The 18,529-nt window shown below is 35.4% G+C and overlaps 1 long non-coding RNA gene across 10 annotated transcripts in view; it reads right to left on the bottom strand.

The window, feature by feature from the left end:
* LOC103791945 (uncharacterized) overlaps nt 1-18,161 on the bottom strand; it is a 70,925-nt gene extending 52,764 nt beyond the window's left edge. For 5 of the 10 annotated variants that reach the window (XR_008480152.2, XR_004740798.3, XR_008480153.2 and 2 more), the window contains exons 1-4: nt 17,995-18,161; nt 15,201-15,370; nt 13,072-13,132; nt 7,436-7,478 (exon numbers count right to left, since the gene is read on the bottom strand). This is a non-coding gene — a long non-coding RNA (uncharacterized LOC103791945). The remainder of the gene's footprint in view (nt 1-7,435; nt 7,479-13,071; nt 13,133-15,200; nt 15,371-17,994) is intronic. The other 5 variants (XR_013533435.1, XR_004740799.3, XR_013533434.1 and 2 more) reach the window with 2 other exon arrangements.
* Nucleotides 18,162-18,529: the final 368 nt, after the last annotated feature.

Raw genomic sequence — 18,529 nt, 5'->3', positions numbered from 1 at the left:
ACAACCAGTAAACAATTTTTTTAATGGCAGTAGTAAGTCCTATGAATAATTAAATTCTCCAATCAAAGATATCGAGTAGCTGACCAGATTAAAAAAATAAGACCTAACAATATGCTGTCTACAAGGAACTCACTTCACCTTTAAGGGAACATATATTCAAAGTAAAGTAATGGAGAAAAGATGTTTCAGTCAAATGAAAACCAAGAGAGTAGGGTAAGCTATACTTATATCAGACAAAATAGACTTTAAGTCTAAAGCTGTACAAAGAGACAAAGTCATTATATATTAATAAAGGAAGCAATTCATCAATAGGATAAACAATTGTAAATATATATGCACCCAGCATTAAAGTACCAAAATATGTGAAGAAAATAAATAGATTGGAAGGAGAGACTAACTGTAACACAATAATTAGTAGGAAACTTTAACATATAACTTTCAGCAATGGACAGATTCACCAAACAAAAAAAATAAGGAAACATTGAACTTAAACTGCACTTTAGACCAAATAGACCTAACACATATACATAATATTCCACCCAACAGTAGTAGAATATGCATTCTTCTTAAGTGCATATGAAACATTCTCCAGGATATATTATATGTTCGCTCACAAAAGAAGACTTAAGAAATTTAAGATGATTGGAATCATATCAAGTATCTTTTCTGACCACAATGGTATGAAATTACAAATCAGTAACAGGAAGAATTTCAGAAAAATAAAAAATACAGCACTTCCCCTTTATCTATGGGGACACATTCCACAATCACCAGTGGATGCCTGAAGCTGAAGATTTCCAAAATGCTAGTAACTCAAACTTTTCCTCTGTTGATGCTGTCTCATAATTCCTATAAAGCTTTCTTCATTTTTAAAAATGGTTTTCTTTTTTCTCTTCTCACTATATGTTTTCAAATAACTTGTCTTCTGTTTTGTAGATTCTTTCTTTTGCTTGACTAATTTTGCTGCTGATCGTCTCTGATGCACTTTTCACTTTGTTCCCTGTATTTTTCAATGAACTATTATCATACATATGTATGTACAGAAAAAAATAGTACATATAAGGTTTTACAGAATAACGTTCTGGAATTTATAAGTTAGGCACAAAAGAGATTAACAAAAATAAGTATAATAAAAAATAGAGCAATTTTAACAATATATTGTAATAAAAGTTATGTGAATGTGGTTTCTCTTTCTCTCTCTCAAAATATCTCTGTATTTTCATACCATAGTTGACCATGGGAAACTGAAACTGTGGATAAGGCCTGACTACTACACTTGGAAATTTACAAATATGCTCCTAAACAAACAATGAATCTAGAAGAACTTAATTGAAAGTAAAAGTCCCTTGAAACGAATAAATATAGATAAATAATCTACCAAACCTTAGGGGATATAACAAAAGCAATTCTAAAATTATAAGTCTATGGCAGTGAACATCTAAGGCAGAAAAGAAGAAAGACCTCAAAAAAAAAAGACCAATATGTCAATATGTGACACCTCAAGGAACTAGAAGAATAAGGATAAATTTAAGCTCAAAGTTAGTAGAGGGTAGAAGATAATTACCAGAGCAGAAATAACTGAAATAGAGCATAAAAGAATAGGAAAGATTAATGAAACCAGGAGTTGGTTTTTTGAAAAGAGAAATAAAACTCACAAAACTTTAGCTAAACGAAATTAGAGAGAAGACAAATAAATAGAATTAGAAATGAAAAAAGAGACATTACAACTGATACCACCGAAATTTAAAGAATTGCAACATTCTACTATGAATAATTATATACCAATATATTGGATAATTTAGAAAAAATTGATAAATTTCTTAGACACATATAACCTACCAAGACTAAATTATGAAGAAATAGAAAACCTGAACAAACCAATAATAAATAAGGAGATTGAATTATGATTTAAAAGTCTCTAATAAAAGAAAAGTCCAGGACCTGGTGGCTTTACCACTGAATATGTTTTTTAAGTGAAAGCAACTGTATTAGGAATGTAAAGGAATAAAGAATGGCTACTTGATGAGCAGAGCAGCCTTTACCACTGAATTCTATCAAACATTTAAAGAAAAACATACCAATCTTACTGAAACTCTCTCCCCAAAAAATGAAGAAAGTGGTATACTTCCAAAGTCATTTTATAAGGCTAGTGCTACCCTTATGTCAAAGCCAGAGAAGGAAATAAAATTTCAGGCTAATATTCCTGAGAACATGGGTGCAAAAATTATCAATGAATACTAGCAACCCAAATTCTACAGCATATTAAAAGAATAATTTACTATGATCAAGTGCAATTCATCAGAGGGATATAAGAATGGTTCAACATTTGCAAATCTATAAATGTGACTCATCACATTAGCAGGATGAAGGACTGAATCATATGATCATCTCAATAGATGCAGAGAAAGCATTTGACAAAATTCAACATCCTTTCATAAGAAAAAATTCTTAACAAATTATAAAAGGAGTGTACCTCAACACAACAGAGGTCATATTTGACAAAGCCACTGGTCACTCTCATGCTCAATGGTGAAAAGTTGAAAGCTTTTTCTCTAAGATCAGAAGAAAGAAAATGATGCCCACTTATTACTATTTCTGTTTGACATAGTACTTGATGTTCTACTCAGAGCAGTTAGCCAAGAGAAAGAAATGAAGCATATCTAATTGGAAAGAAAGAAGTTAATTTGTTCTTTTTTGCAGAAAACATTATTTTATACATATAAAACCTTAAAGACCCTACCAAAAAAAAATGTTAAAACTAATACACTAGCTCAGGAAATTTGCAGGATACAAAATCAACATATGAAAATCAGTGGCATTTCTATACATGGACAACAAACTATCTAAAACGACAGCAAGAAAACAATTTTATTTATAATAGGTTTAAAAAAAACCGTTAGAAATAAATTTAACCAAGGAGCTGAAAGTCCTGTACACTGAAAACTATAAAACACTGATGAAATAAATTGAAAAAGTCACAAATAAATGGAAAGATATCCCATGTTAATGGATTGGAAGAATTAATATTGTTAAAATGCTCCTATTACCCAATGCAATCTACAGATTCAATACAATCTCTATCAAAATTCCAGTAACATTTTTCACAGAAATAGAAAAACAATTCTAAAATGCATATGGAACCACAAAACACCGTGAATAGCCAAAGCAATATACAGCAAAAAGACAAAGCTGGAGGCATCACCCTACCTGACTTCAAAATACAGTACAAAGCTATTGTAACAAAAACAGCATAGAATTGGCATACAAACATATGCATAAAACAATGGAACAGAAAAGAGTCCAGAAATCCACACATTTACAGTCAGTTGATTTTTGACAAAGGTGCGAAGAACACACAATGGGGGAAGGACAGTCTCTTTAATAAGTAGTATTCGGGCAATGAGACATCCATATGCAGAATGGATATGGATATCCTATATCATATACAAAAATCAACCCAAAATGGATTAAAGGCATAAACATAAGGTCTAAAAATGTAAAACTACCAGAAGAAAACATAGGGGAAAACTTCATGACGTTAGTCTCACCCATGATTTTTTTGGATTTGACCCCAAAAGTACAGGCAACAAAAGCAGAAATATACAAATGAGATTTTATCAAACTAAAGGCTTTTGCACAGCACAAGAAACAGCAGAGTGAACAGACAACCTGTGGAATCAGAAAAAGCATATGCAAACCAGACATCATGAAAGTGGTTGATATCCAAAACATAAAAAATTCAAATAACTCAATATAAAAAAAAAACAATTAAAGAGGGACAGAGAACTTGAATGCAGCACTATTTACAATAGCCAAGAGGTGGAGACAACCTAAGTATCCATCAGCAGATGAACAGGTAAAACATGGTGTACATACACAACTGAATACTATTCAGCCTTGAAAGAAAAGGAAATCTTGTCATCTGCAAAAATATGGAGGAACTGGAGGACATTATATTAGGTGAAATAAACCAGACACAGAAAGACAACTACTGTATGACCTCACTTACATATGGAATCTTAAAAAGTTGAACTCATAGAAGTAGAGAATAGAATGATGGTTACCAGTGGCTGGGAAGGGTGCGGAGTTAGGGAAATGTTGCCAAAGGATCCAAAATTTCAATTAGGAAGAATAAGTTCAAGAGTCCTATTTTTACAGCATGGTAACTACATTTACATTATATTATTGAAAAGTCACCAAGAGAGGAGATTTTAATTGTTCTTATGACCAAAAAAAAGTATGTGATACAATGCATATGTTAAGTAGTTTTATTAACCATTACATAATGTATATGTATTTTAAATCATGTCATACAAAATAAACATATACATTTTTGTCTTTTTTTTCCTTTGAGACAGAATCTCACTCTGTCACCCAGGCTGGAGTGCAGTGGCACAATCGCAGTGGCACAATCGACTCACTGCAACTTCTGCCTCCCTGGTTCAAGTGATTCTTCCAACTCAGCCTCTCAAGTAGCTGGGACTACAGGTGTGTGCCATCACACCCTGCTAATTTTTGTATTTTTAGGAAAGATGGGGTTTCACTGTGTTGGCCAGGGTGGTCTGGAGCTCCTGATTTCAAGTGATCCACCTGCCTTGGCCTCCCAAAGTGCAGAGATCGTAGCCATGAGCCACAGTTAATTTAAATATATAAATCAACAAAGTTGCTATATTTAGGGCTATCTAGCTGTTTACATGCCAATCACATTTTAACTTGAAAGAATATCACTTGGACAACAGAGTCTTTGTGTCAGAAAGTTTTCTTTTTTCTTTCTCTTTCCTGCTTCAACTGGCAAATTGCACTATGTTTATAATTTACTCTAATGTCCTTTGCCCTTCATATGATTCATTTCCATCTGGCATTCTTTTCCCATTTCTTTCCTGAGAGTTATGAAATATTTGTCCAGCAATTTCTAAAAACTGCCTTTACATGTACATAAACCACCGCCCAGATGTGCATCTGCTTCTCGTAAGCCAGTGAATCAGGGCTTATTATACAAATGAGCACAGCAGCATCCGGCTCAGGACACAAATGTTCCATTTCTCTCACAGGTGCTCACTTGTTCATTATTTCTCTTTTGTTCATATTTGGCAGGTGCCTGAATATTTATTCAAAATGTAATTTGTGGCTTATTGTCTAGAATAACAAAATATAAGTATAGAACTGTGTACAGACTATGCTGTCTACAGAAGGTAAAAAATATGTATTTTAATAAAAGTTTCAAAGCCAAAATAATTCCATACAAGCACTGAAATTAGGGTGCATAGTTCCAATAATAAAATAGATTTTTAAAAATTTTGTGGAAACTTGTATTAACTCCAAAATGGATAATTGAGAGATGGAATCTTAAGAGTGCTTTTTAAAAGTACTTGAAAGTTCTTAGTGGAAAAGAATTCCCCAGGAATATTATATAATTTTCAAATATAAAACCATAAAATTTAATTTTAACATAAAAGTAGAATGGCATCTTGACAAAAAGTAAGCAAATCTTAATCATTCAGTAGAAGTGTATTGAATATACATTTAGCTGAATGCTGAAAATGTTAAAATCAACAGTTGGTCAATGTGAATATCATGATATAGAAAGAACATGTCAAAACAAAAATAAATCTGAACTGTTATTAAATAAAGGTTAATTGTTACACTTTTGTTATAATTTTAGAAATTGCATTTTAAAGCACAGAAACAGTTTTTTCAACATTAGCACCTGATAGATTATTCCCATGGTAATTATATTACACATTAGTGAAACTATAAATAGACATTTATTTTCCACTGAGGATAGAGGAGGAACAACTTCTTTTATCTAGCTCCTGCCATCTAGGATACAGATGATGTAACAATATAACCATTATTCAACTTTTTCCACTTCTCTAATTCTAAGGGACTCAGTTTCCCTCTCTTGAGCCCCTGGGCTGGATAGTAATTATAAAATGATGCCAGTGATGCTGCCCCCCAAGCTATCTACCTGGAAAAAGATGCTAAATATTCTTTCAGAATATTTTCAGACACACTCTCGTTACTTTGGCTCTTGCTTATATTTTTATATCTACTATTTTCACAGACATTTGCTGCTTCACTCAATCACTTGAGAAAAAATTGTCCTTACTTTGGACTAGAATTTTTGCAACAGAACAATATGATTGACTTTTAGAATGACAAAATTGTTCCTGAATTTTTATCTGGCAGTCAGATTTCTGTCTGCCTCTCATTGGCGAGCATGACATTTCAGCAATTTCTCTAAAGAGGAATGATAAGAGGGTCTGTACAGCAGGCGTCATGTAAGAAAGACTCATACTTCCTGATGTATTTGTTTGATTTATTCAGCAGACTTCAGCAAAGGAAAGTTGTGAAAGCAAACATTGGTTGTTGGTATGTCTGAAGATACTGGTATTGTGGTGTTTTTATGTGCCAAGTATATATAATAAGGCTTGCTTTTATTTGCTCAGTCTTTGGATGTGTAATAGCTTTTATTCTATCTTGGTTGAACATCTTATGTAAGTACAAGATAAGGTAGTTCAAAATATCTTAACATGTAGCCTATATTTGCTAAAAGTTTATTTTCATGACAATTTTATATATTGTGATGATTACCAATATTTTAAAGAAAATATTTGTTAAAAAACAAACCCAAGATCACTAAGTGGACAAACATTTGATAAAGTTGAATATAGACGGTAGAATCTAGGTGGTAGATGCATGATACAAAGTTTAAAAAAATCTTCTTTTGAAAATTTACATAATAAAAGATTAGTAAAAATAATAAATCTAAATGACATGCTTTTACATTTACATTGTAAGTCAGGGTCTCTGGGGAGAGAGACTAAGATTTGCGAACAGGAAGTTCACAGGGAGTGCTCATGTACAATACCTGTGAGGGATGGGGAAAGCAAGATTAGGCACAGGGAAAAGTTAAACTGTGGTGCATTTGCAAAAGTGGCCTCAGCTGATCCTAAGGGGATTCAGAAGCTGAGATGACTACTTACAGTATCAGTTGAAGCTGAGCGCGGTGGCTCATGCCTGTAATTCCAGCACTTTGGGAGGCCAAGGCGGGTAGATCACCTGAGGCCGGGAGTTCAAGACCAGTCTGACCAACATGGAGAAACCCTGTCTCTACTAAAAATACAAAAAATTAGCCAGGCATGGTGTCACATGCCTGTAATCCCAGCTGTTTGGGAGGGTGAGGCAGGAGAATCGCTTGAACCCAGGAAGTGGATGTTGCAGTTAGCCTAGATTGTGCCATTGCACTCCAGACTGCGCAACAAAAGTGAAACTCCGTCTCAAAAAAAAAAAAAAAAAAAACATGGACTACCAGTTGAGTCAAGGGGCCAAGGCCTTTGCACCCCGACTTCAAGCAGTTATCAGATGTGGTCTGCTCACAAGGGGGAGAATGTAATCTTGGGCGAGGCAGGTTCTTCAGTGAGAGGCAACTTACCTAAAAAGACTCAGCAATGAGTGTCAGCATTCATCATTCCTGGCTGCAGGAAAAAAGAGTGCTTCAATAGTGTACCACAGTGTTACTACAACTTATGATATTTTTAATGATGTTAAAATAACTAGGTAGAAAGGTTACCTACATGATCATGTATCCATTGATCACAATGAGTTCATAGATACCAGAGTTGAACAACTAGCATTTAATTATTCGGCTAAAGCTGAAAGGTAACACCAGATTTTGCCAATACCCATGCTGAAGCCAGATTAGTACCACCTATACACAATGGCATTTGAAAGATCAATGTTATTTCAGAAAGTCAAGTGTAAATTATTTTGAAAAACAATGCAAATCAGTACATGTTAAAATAACTTTATGTTAAGTGACTTGAATACTGCAGTGCCTCTTTATAGAAACATATGTCTATGTTTCCTGTTTCCTATAAAAAATCTCTATGTTATTTTTTCCATTTATAATTGAGTCATCTCCTTCTACAGCTTGAATCCAGGAGTATGAGACCACCTCAGACAATACAGTGAAGCCTCATCTCATAAAAAAATAAATAAAAATAAATTAGCTGGACATGGTGGTTGCACACCTATAGTCCCAGTTATTCTGGAGGCAGAGGTGGAAACATCTCTTAAACATGGGAGCTCAAGGTTGCAGTGAGCTGTGACTGCATGACTGCATTCTAGTGTGACTGACAGAGTGAGACCCTGTCTTGAAAAAGAAAATATATTTTAAATATATGTATTTAGTATAACTGCCATTTCTTTTATGCTCACTCTATATCAGAAATTGATCTTATGCTTTAAATAGATTACACATATTTTACCCAAGAAATCTGCAAGATTAAGTACTACTATTCATTGAGACATATATGAAAATGAAGAATAAAGAGCTCTATAATTTTTCTACTTCTTTTTTCTTAAACACTCTATTGATTGTGAAGTATGAACAGAAGGTGAGAAATTTGGCCATCATTATTAGCTACATATTATGTGTGTGGGTAGAGGTCATAACTCAGAACTCATCATTATGGCAATTATGTTTGGACTACTAGTGGTCACAGAGATGATTTATTTTTCTTTCTTTTTAAAAGAAACTTCTATTTCAGGTTCAGGGGTACATGTGCATGTTTGTTATATAGGTAAACTCATGTCATGGGGATTTGTTGGACAGATTATTTCATCACCCAGGTACTAAGCCTAGTCCTCAATAGTTACTTTTTCTGATCCTTTCCCTCCTCCCACCCTCCATGTTCAAGTAGGCCTCAGTGTGTCTGTTGTTCCCTTCTTTATGTTCATGAGTTCTCGTAATTAAACTCCCACTTATAAGTGAGAACATGTGGTATCTGGTTTTCTGTTACTGAGTTAGTTTGTTGAGGATAATGGCCTCCAGCCCCAACTATGTTGCTGCAGAAGATTTGATCTCATTTCTTATTTATGGCAGCATAGTATTCCATGGTATGTATGTATCACATTTTCTTTATCCAGTCTGTCATTGATGGGGATTTAGGTTGACTCCACATCTTTGCTATTGTGAATACTGCTACAGTGAACATGTGCATGCATGTGTCTTTATAGTAGAACAATTTATGTTATTTTGGGTATATATCTATTAATGGGATTGCTGGGTCAAATGGTAGTTCTGTTTTTAGCTCTTCGAGTAATCACCATACATCTTTCCACAATGGAATTTACAATTCCACCAACAGTGTATAAGTGTTTTCTCCATAACCTTGCCAGCATCTGTTCTTTTTATTTTTATTTTTTTGACTTTTTAATAATAGCCATTCTGACTGGGGTGAGATGGTATCTCATTGTGGTTTTGATTTGCATTTCTCTAATGATCAGTGATATTGAGCTTAATTTCATATGCTTCTTGGCTACATGTATGTCTTCTTTTAAAAAGTATCTGTTTATGTCCTTTGCACACGTTTTAATGGGTTTGTTTTTTCTTGTAATTGTATTTAAATTTTTTATAAGTGCTGGATATTAGACCATTGTCAGATGCATAGTTTACAGATATTTTCTCTCATTCTGCAGGTTGTATGTTTACACAGTTGATAGTTTTTTGTTTGTTTGTTTCTTGCTTTTTGCTGTGTGGAAGCTCTTAAATTTAATGAGATCTCATTTGTCAAGTTTTTGCTTTTGTTGTGACTGCTTTTGGCATCTTCGTTATGAAGTCTTCGCCTATGCCTACGTCAAGAATCGTATTGCCTAGGTTGTGTTCCAGGGTTTTTATAGTTTTGGGTTTGACATGTAAGTTTTTAATCCATTTTGATTCTTTTTTACTGTAGTTAAGAAAATGTAATATGAAAGCTACTCTCTTAATTAAATTCTGGATGTACATTACAGTATTGTTAAGGATAAGCATAACGCTGTACAGCAGATTGTTAGGAACTTTTCATCTTGCATGAATGAGACGTTATGCCCATTGACCAGCTACTCCACATTTTCTCCTCCCCTCTAGTCCCTGACAACCACCATTCTACTTTCTGGGTTGATAAGTTTGACTACTTTAGATATCTCATATAAATGGAATCATGAAATATTTGTCTTTCTGAAACTGGCTTATTTCACATAGCATAATCTTTTCAAGTTCATTCATGTTGTAGCATATGATAGGAGGTCTTTGTTTTAGCTGCTATAACGAAGTATTGTAAATGGAGTAATTTGTAAACAATGGAAATTTGTCACTCACAGTTCTGGAGATGGGGAGGTCCAACCAACACACCAGCAGACTCAGTGTCCAGTGAGGGCTTGCTCTCTGCTACAAAGATGGCACCTTCTAGCTGTGTTCTCACATTTGCATAAGGGGAAACAAGCTAACTCAGGCTTCTTTTATAAAGGCATGAAATCCATTCATGGGGTGGATTCCTCATGACTTAATTATCTCCCAAAGGCCCCACCTCTTAATACTACCACATTGGAAATCAGGTTTCAACATATGAATTTATGGAGAACACAAACATTCAGATGACAGCACAGGATTTTCTTATTTTTAAAAAGGGAAAAATATTCTATATTCTATGTATTGTCACTTTTTTCACCATTCATTTGTTGAAAACTTAGGCTATTCCCACCTCTTGGAAATTACAAACAAGGCTGCAATGAACAGTGGAGTGTAGATGTCTCTTTGACATACTGATTTTATATTCTTTGAAGATATATCTGAAGTGGAATTGTTCAATCATATGATAATTCTATTTTTAGTTTTTTAATGTCTCCATACTGTTTTTCATAATGGGTGTACAAATTTACATTCCCAGCAACAGTGTACAAGAGTTTTCTTTTCTTCACACCTTTTCTAACACTTGTTTTCTTTCAACTTTTTCATAAAAGTCATCCTAAGAGTGTGAGGTGATATCTTATTGTGGCTTTTAATTTGTGTTTTCCTGATGATTAGTGATGCCAACAATTGTTCCATATACCTGTTGTCTATTTATACGTCTTCTTTTAAAGAAATATCTGTTCAAGTCCTTTGCCCATTTTAAAATCCAGTTATTTGTTTTCTTGCTATTGAATTCTTTGTGTTCCTTATATATTTTAGATATCAATGCTTTATCAGATGTATGATTTCCAAATATTTTTTCCCGATCTGTAGTTTGTCTTTTCACTCTGATAATTATTCCACAATCATAATGAATTTTTTACCACAATTTTGTTGTGTCCACTTTAAAGTGGTTCAATGAATCCAGATATTAATTAGATAGCATCATTGCCAGAGGCCTACACATATAGCATAATGGTATTGCTGCAAGAAAAATCTCTAGGTTAAAGAAAATGGTAGTTTTCCTTTACTGTGCACCAGAGTGCATTTGGAGGTGCCATGGAGCTACAATTGCTAATTTAAGAGTCACTGACAGAAGGTTCAAAAATGTTGTGGTGATCTGCTTTTGGAAATTTTTTCTGTAATTATAGGCAAGCAAATAAGGAACCTTACCCTTACATGTGGTATCTTAAAGTGGAAAGATTTGTCAAGCAACTGTATTAATATTGTTGCTAACAGTAGAAAAAGAACATATAGAATTCCCTGATGAGACAGTCTACTGGGGCTCTCATTAAAATTAGTACATATTTCTTGAAAATAAAAGCAGCCTTGGGCATCATTTAAGTCACTGGGAGTGATGCAACTCAGAAGCCAGTGAATTCTGAGAGAATGGGTTCTTTTCTTCCTTAGTGATTGAGTCACTTCCAATTAAATGAGCTGATGTTCTGAATGTTACTTATGTCTGGAAATCAGGTTTCAGAAATAAGTTGAGGTGCATCACTAATGAACATCACCTACCATACTGTGTGCCATGTAAGCTCTTTCTATCAGTGCTACTGACATCTTAAACCTGGGACATCACAGTACTGTGACAATTTGGAAACAGTATGCTAAAACTCCAGAGACTGAGTTAGCTGACATGCAGATAATTGGCAATTGAAATGTAGTCCTGTTCTGTTGATAAAAAAAAATTGCCTGAGACATGGTGGAATTACCTCAGACCTTCTACCATCCTTTGAAAAGAAAACATGGATATATGTGCATTCTTTTCAATGTGAAAGTTATTCCTAATCTCAAACTGATGTAAGAGAAATCCTGTTTGAAATGAAGTTAATTGTGAAGCATGAAGATGAGAATTACCCTTCAATAGGGTAATTTGGCCATAATTTGGGACTGTAGAAAAATATAAGGGGGAGCAGGCAGGAACTGAGATTGGCTGCTTAGAATAATGTTCAGATTGAAGCCGACTTTAAATGAGGGTAAATTCAAAGAACTGAGGATGGCTGGCTTTTAGCGGCCAGAGGAAGGAAAAAGGAAAGACTCATCACAGCCTTACCATAATTACAGGCAGAGATTGAAAGTCCAAAATGGTACATAAGTTAGCCTAAAGTTACCTGTTACACATCTGAGCAGTGATTACAGTAATCAAATTTTGTTTAAGATACCTCAGAGACAAGTAACAATGGTAGAAACTCTGTAATGGAACCTGCTGATAGTGCTTATCACAGGGCTGGCCTGATAAATGCTGGGTTCAGTTATAGAGTAATTTCCTTTTTACTGTTGAGGAAATTTAATTAAAAACAAAATCTCCCAACCGACAAAACTTCTCCATTAAGGTAGTAGAGAAAGTAAACAGTTTTATTATTGAATGAGTATTAAATGAGAATGTGATGCTTATCATAGGCAATCCACTAAGAGCTTGCAAAGAACTAGCAGAGCAAAATTTATAATATATAACCCTTTTATGTTGTTGATATATATAACCCATCACATACATATGTGTTTTCTAGGTAAACATTCAATAGTCTTCAAGTAAGAGGACTATATAACACCATTTGTCACACATAGTTCATCCTAGAATCACCTGGTAATTGGGGTGACCATTTGTGTAAGCTGATTGACTTTATCCATAGGAAAAGCAAACTGCTTATATCTTTTTGACAGGAGGTATATTTGTAACTTGGATCAAGGCACCATGGAATATTATCTTATACCCTCCCACAGAAACTGGTAGATTGGGGGTTGTTTTAGTTCCTTCTCATACTGCTATGAAGAAATATCCAAGATTGGATAATTTATAAAGGAAAGAGGTTTGATGGACTCACAGTTCCACAAGGCTGGGAAGCTCTCAGGAAACTTACAGTCATGGTGGAAGAGGAAGCAAAAGCATCCTTCTTCACAAGGAGGCAGGAAAGAGCACTGCTGAGCAAAGGGAAAAAAGCCCTTATAAAAACCATCAGATCTCATGAGAACTCACTATCACAAGAACAGCATAGGGGTAACTGCTCTAATGATTCAATTACTTCCCACAGGGTTTCGCCCATGATGTGGAGATTATGGGAACTAAAAATCAAGATGAAATTTGTGTAGGAACACAGCCAAACCGTATGAGGGATGCTCACTCCCTTGATATTTACATTTCCTTTTTTTTTTTTGAGACTGAGTCTCACTCTATTGCCCGGGCTGGAGTCAGTAGTGCAATCTCGGTTCACTGCAACCTCCACCTGCTGGGTTGCAGTGAACTGAAAATCACAGAATCAAGTGATTCTCCTGCCTCAGCCTCCAGAGTAGCTGGAATTACAGGTGCCCACCACCACTCCCAGCTAATTTTTGTATTTTTAGTAGAAACGGGGTTTCACCATGTTGGCCAGGCTGGTCTTGGACTCCTGACCTCAAGTGATCTGCTGACCTTGGCCTCCAGAAGTGTTGGGATTACAGTCATGATCCATTGGGCCCATTGATATTTACATTTCAAAGAGATAGCTCCCAGGTCTTTGACAAACATTCCTGAGGCATAAAGTTGACAAAAAGCCTATCTAGTTTTCAGAAAGATTTATATTCACTTCAAAGAGAAAAGAAAGAATTTACAACTGCAAATTTTCTAAAATAAATGCCCTAAGAAAATGGGAAGGGGTGGGTAAATTTCTTTTTCTTTCTTTTTTTTTCTGAAAGAAATAATTTCTTTTTATTAAATAAATACAGTTAGATAGAAGGAATAAGATCCACTATTTGGTAGCACTTCATGGTGACTATATTAACAAAAATTTATTGTATATTTTAAAATAACTAAAATAATGGAATTAGAATATTCCTAACACAAAGAAATGATAAACACTTGAGGTGATAGATACTTCAGTGACCCTAATTTGATCATTTCACATTGTATGCCTGTATCAAAACGGCACATGCACCCAACAAATACAACTATTATGTACCCATAATCACTGAAAGTAAATTTTTAAAAAGTAAGGATTACTGCATAATTTAGGCATTCATTACATATTTGTCTTGCAAAAAAAGATTATAGATATATGACTTCCAGGGAAAATAAAAGCTTACAACCTCCTATACTGATACTCTGTGAAGCTGAGCTAGGGATTCTGGATGTTATTAGTCACAGGATCCTAATGACATTGCTCAGAATTGAAGATTCTTGCTATATCCTTAAATATTCCCTTTATTTTTTAAAATAGGTTTTTATTTTGATATAATTTGAGCTTACAGCAAATTTGCAAGAATAGTACAGGGAACTCCTATATACCCTTTATCTGGATTTGCCAAGTTTATACATATTTTTCTCTACTTGCTTTATAATTCTGTGGATACAATATATACATATATGTATGTAATTCACAGTACAATGATTTAATTCTTCTCTATTTAGGAAACCTGCTTATGAAGTGCTAACTTGCTTGTTCAGTGAACCTTAAAATCAGGATTAATTGTGGAGTGACTATGGAGCCTTCTGTCTTAAACAGAATTCCAGTATTTGGCTGTTTAATGTGTATTCTACAAGGAGGGGAATCAAAGTTGTGCCAGAGGCTGTGGTGGTGGTGGTGTTTGCAGAAGGTTGTTATTCAGAGCCCTGTTGGCAATCCTCAGTCTTCAGACTTATCCTAGGGTTGGGGATTATTGGAAAGGACCTGTTGTGTAAATGTCCAGCAATTGTGATAAGACCGCAATGCAGCTTGTAGAAATTACTGGTTCCTGGAGTGTAATATTAGTACAGGAATAATCTGCATTTATCAGCCAAAGTTCAGAGAAAAAAGAATTAATACCTTAAAGTCTTAAGCAAAAAGTAATCTGACACAGAGAAGTAGGTGCCCACCAAATTATTAAAGACACTAGAGGAGTGGGTTTCAGACCCACTAGAATAATTCCGCAAACATCATATGACTGACTTCCCAAGTGAGCTATTATTTCTGGCACCATCAGATGCTAGGAAATCAGGAGGCTGCCTCTGGAAATATGGAGCTAAAGATCATTTTACCATTGTGATCACTGGAAGATCAGGAAGCTATTGCTCCATCTTTTCACACATCCAAGTCCATATGTGTCTGTCCCACGTGGATTCCACGTGTGTCCCACACTAGGGCTTCAGGGAATTTCAGTGCAGTATAGAAAGGCAGGTGTCAGGTCATAGCAGCACAAATCTGTATGCTGAAGCAAAGGCCGGAATAAAAGTTGGGCCAAGAGGTCAGGTGGAGTACAAGAGGTATCCAACACAGGAACTCACATCCTAGCTGCCCTCAAAGCCACTTCAGTGCTAAAGGCACTCTTTCTCCTGGGATGCCTGCAGAGCTACTGGGAAAAGGTCTTTGGTATGGAGCAACCTAACTTTTCAAAACTTTTTAATATGAAGACAATTGATGTAAGAGTAAACTATGGATATTTCACTGGCATAACTTCAAGATCCTATAATTTATCCAGACCCCTTGACTTTTCCCTATGGCCACCCCAAAACTGCCCTTTCAACAGTTTATCCCCTCTCAACAAATAGTACCAGATTTTGCTCAGTTTCTCAGATCACACCTTGGAGTTTTGCTCGACCTCCCTGTTTTTCTCATATTCAATATCCAGTGCAGGAGCAATCTTGTCTGTTGCATTTTAACAATGTATTCCAAACCCGCCACTGCATTGCCTTCATCACTACCATGCTAGCTCAGGTAGCACCTCCTCCCCTGTGGATTATCCCAGCCGCTTCCTAACTATTTTTTTACCCTTTACAGACTGTTCTTTTCACAGTAGCCAGAGTGGCTACTTTAAAAAATGTTAAGCCATGTCATTTCTCTGGTCTCGACTGCTCCATGATTCACATCAGATTTCAAATAAAGCCTAAAGTCCTTTTTATGGTCTTGTTTCTACCTGATCTGGCCCTATTTATGTCTGTGGCCTCATTTCCTACCACTCTTGCTCTTACCTATACTAAGTCTCTACTTACTCTTACCTCCCTGATAGTCCTCAGATGTGCCAAGCATGTTTCTAACTCAGGCATTTACATTTGCAATTTGCTTTTGGAGTTGAGAATTTCTTTCTCACACTCAGTTGAGATGTTACCTCCCAAGGAGACTTCTCAGAACTCCCTTTTAAAAACAGTCCCTCATCATACTGTATTCTCCCTCTCTCTCTTTTAAGAGACAGGGTCTTATTCTGTTGCCCAGGCTAGAGTACAATGGCATGATCATAGCTCAGTACAGTCTCAAACTCCTAGGCTGAAAAGATCCTCCTGCCTCAGCCTCTCAGGTAGTTGGGACTACAAGCTTATGCCACCACACCTGGCTAATTTCAAAATTTTTTGTAGAGATGGGGGGTCTCATTACATCCCCAGGCTGGTCTCAAAATCAGGGCCTCAAGGTATCCTCCTGCCTCACTACCCCAAAGTGTTGGAATTACAGGTGTAAGCCTGTTAAAGTTTTGTTCATAGAGCTAATTACCCAATGTGTGTGTGCATGTGCACATGTTTGTGTGTGTGTGTGCATGCATGTGTGTGTGCATGTGTAAATTGCTTATTTATTTCATTCTCTAAAATATTTGTTAAATGAGGGCAGGAACTATGTTGAATCTATCATCCATTCCCAGTGTCTATAATGGTTCTTGGCACATACGGGTTCAATAAATGTTAAATTAACAACTTAATTAAATCAGATCAACTGTGTTTGTTTTGTCAGGCAGTAGATTTCCCTTTAACTGTTTGCTACTCAAACGCTACTAGTTAACAGAAAAAAGAAAATAACATTTTCTGTGGTCTTTGATAGTGTAAATTCACTCCATACAACTATAACCAAATCATTTATTTATGTTCATTTCATAGTCTATTGAAGGTCATCTGGTAGTGCAGCAATGTAACAACTAAGTCTGGTGAATACTTCTTCAGATTCCTAGCATACTCTTTGAAGTCCTAAAGTTATCTAGCCATCAAGTAGGAGACTGAGCTTGGACTGTGGAGGACATTTTAGAACCTCCTGTTGAAAATGACATTCATCATTTCCAAATTCCCATTGCCCAAAATTTAATCTTATGGTCCCACCTAACTCTAAGGGAGGCTGGAAAATTTAATTTAGCTGTGCTCCCAGGAGAAAATGTAACTGTATTAACTCTCTCAAAATAGACATATGCATAATCATCTTTAATTTTTAAAAATTTCCAAGAGATAAGTACTTTATCTTCATTTACAGATGAAAAAATCTGACCCTCAGAGAAGCTGAGCTGTACAACCAAGGTCATATGGCTAATGATTACGTGACAAAGCCAAGGCTTCACTCCAGTTGTCCTGTGATTTTCTCTGTCACTTGGGCAATGGGAATTCCATACATAGCACTGGCATTTTGATGAGACTGACTTTGCTTATGATTTTATTTATGCTTACACATCACTTAAGTATGCACATATTCCTTGGACTTGAATGACCTTTAATATGTTTGTTAACATACCATGATTATTCTTTATAGTTGTCTTATTCACTGTCTTCTTTGATCTGTTCCCACTCCTACTAAGCAATCACAGTATCTCAGTACTTTTCAAAAATTACAAAAAATGCAACAAAACTTTTTTTCTACTTTTCAGTCAGCATAGATGATATATTAAAAGTCTTCATTCATGGCACAAAATACATAGCCATATTGATTAATGTTTCTGATTTATTTCATTTGAATCACTCCCACTTTAATAGAGACATGAACTGTACTTGATTGCCTCTAATTGCCAAACACTGATTAGTTGGAAAGAATAATGTCCCTATGAATAGATAATAATTAGGCAGAACATCAATAAAATAAGAGACTCACCTTTAATCAGTGAAAGAGTAAGATGTAGCTCTAAGCCTTCTTACAGATTTCATAGAAAACATTACAGGGGGGCCTTGTTTACATGAAATCTCTGTTAGCACATGCTGACCCTCACCCTTGTAGTTGAAGAAACTCTGTGTCATCAGTGTAGCCTCAGATGACTAGACACCTCAGAATCTTACCCACCAAATATATTCATGAGACATTGATGACTCAAACAGAATTCTGATTGTTCACTTATGATCAAATGTGTGACAGTCAGTGACTAGAGCACTCATTTAGTTTTTCTAGGTCACCCCCTCCTGCTTTCAGGGTATCTAGGAAACCAAATTATAAACCTGCTGATTCCATGGCAAGCAAGAATTATGAAATATGATTAGGTAGTTTTAAAGGGAGATTTTGTCCAGGAACTGTTAAGACTTGACAAAACACTTCCTTATCACAAAATCAGGCACACAAGTAAAACAAAAACTACAATAAATCTCCCCTAGGGAATGAAAAACTCCTGTACACTAGATATATTGTTTCCATACCC

Source organism: Callithrix jacchus, chromosome 3, assembly GCF_049354715.1.
Source record: "Callithrix jacchus isolate 240 chromosome 3, calJac240_pri, whole genome shotgun sequence".
NCBI classification, from domain to species: domain Eukaryota; kingdom Metazoa; phylum Chordata; class Mammalia; order Primates; family Cebidae; genus Callithrix; species Callithrix jacchus.
The sequence above is the reverse complement of the archived record's forward strand: the minus strand, read 5'-3'. Positions and strand labels throughout refer to the sequence as shown.